The sequence below is a fragment of the Etheostoma spectabile genome, chromosome 16 (genome assembly GCF_008692095.1).
Source record: "Etheostoma spectabile isolate EspeVRDwgs_2016 chromosome 16, UIUC_Espe_1.0, whole genome shotgun sequence".
Taxonomy (NCBI): Eukaryota; Metazoa; Chordata; class Actinopteri; order Perciformes; family Percidae; genus Etheostoma; species Etheostoma spectabile.
Genome location: NC_045748.1, coordinates 3,397,660 through 3,398,731, shown reverse-complemented (window position 1 = coordinate 3,398,731; position 1,072 = coordinate 3,397,660). Strand labels below are relative to the sequence as shown.

Here is a 1,072-nt window from a genome sequence, read left to right as displayed (position 1 = left end):
CTTCACGGTTGGGATGGTGTTCTTGGGGTCGTACTCATCCTTCTTCTTCCTCCAAACACGGCGAGTGGAGTTGAGACCAAAAAGCTCTATTACTGTCTCAGACCACATGACCTTCTTCCATTCCTCCTCTGCTTTGAGACTGTGGTCCCAGCTCTCCTCAGGTCACTGACCAGGTCCTGCTGTGTAGTTCTGGGCTGATCCCTCACCTTCCTTATGACCATTGATGCCCCACATCGTGAGATCTTGCATGGAACCCCAGATTGAGGGAGATTGACAGTCACCTTGAACTTCTTCCATTTTCTAACAGTTGCCTTCTCACCAAGCTGCTTGCCAATTGTCCTATAGCCCATCCCAGCCTTTTGCCGGTCTATAATTTTATACCTGATGTCCTTCCACAGCTCTCTGGTCTTGGCCATTGTGGAGAAGTTGGAGTTTGTGGACAGGTGTATTTTATACAGGTAACTAGTTGAAATAGGCTCAGTTAATACAGGTAATGAGTAGAGAACAGGAGGGCAACTTAAAGAAAAACTAACAGGTCTGTCAGAGCCGGAATTCTTACTGGTTGGTAGGTGATCAAATACATATGTCATGCAATAAAATGCAAGTTAATTATTGAAAAATCATACAATGGGGTTCTCTGGATTTTTGTTTTAGATTACATCTCATATCAAATATTTGTTCTCCCCACTGCACAGTTAAACTAAATATGAAGGTTTATGTTGAGTCTAGTTTTCATACAGTCTGGAGACAGGTCTGGTTGATGGCTCTCGTTCTCGTCCTTCACTATGAGGGACGGGGGTGGGCTATGTGACAGAAGAGAGGAAGGGGAAGCAGACAGCCCTCCGAGGCAGGTCTCTCTGCGGTGTTCTTCTAGAAAGGTCACTTGTGCTTTGAGATAAATAAAACAACACCTGGCTCTTAGAGTGGCTGCCGGCTCCGTGCCAATTCCTGCAGAGAGACAGAGGTCCCAGGTGCCAAGCACAGCAAGCACTTTGAGCTGCCTGAGGCTGAACATTACACCCTTTATCCTTAGGATGGTCTCACTGCACACACACACACACACACACACACA

General features: G+C 46.4%; 1 long non-coding RNA gene across 1 annotated transcript in view; it reads left to right on the top strand.

The window, feature by feature from the left end:
• LOC116704105 (uncharacterized) overlaps nucleotides 1-1,072 on the top strand; it is a 10,601-nt gene that overhangs the window by 7,356 nt on the left and 2,173 nt on the right. The window lies entirely within an intron of this gene.